Here is a 519-nt window from a genome sequence, read left to right on the forward strand (position 1 = left end):
TATGCATTTTTTTGAAGTTTGGTCTTTTGTAGAAAATGCATCTTCTTTTTAGAAGATGATCTTTCTTGTTGTAAAATTTATATTTTGGAGCCAAAGTCAACTCTTTAGCAGAAAAGTCGTCTTTTTGGTTTAAACAATTAACTTTTTGTAGACTTTTTTTATTATTGAAAATTGATTTTTTTATACAAATTTAATTATTCTATTTTTGGGTAAAAGTTGATCTTTTCTAGTTTAAAAATTCTTCTATTTGTCTATAAATGTTTGTATCATTTTGAAGATTCGTCTTTTTTGGTAGAAATTAAATTTTTTAAAATTATAAAATGCAATTGTTTATTTCTCTATAAATAGGAATCATTCAAAAAATGTACTCGTATCAATTATGAACTAAATTCTAGCTATCAATCATATATTTTTTACTGATATACCAGTAAAGTTTACTAGTTTATCAGTGAAAAATATTTTTTTTTAATTAAGGGTGCCTACACATTTTTAGTTGCGCCACTGTCGAATTGAATACTG

Source organism: Belonocnema kinseyi, chromosome 7, assembly GCF_010883055.1.
Source record: "Belonocnema kinseyi isolate 2016_QV_RU_SX_M_011 chromosome 7, B_treatae_v1, whole genome shotgun sequence".
Classification (NCBI taxonomy): Eukaryota; Metazoa; Arthropoda; class Insecta; order Hymenoptera; family Cynipidae; genus Belonocnema; species Belonocnema kinseyi.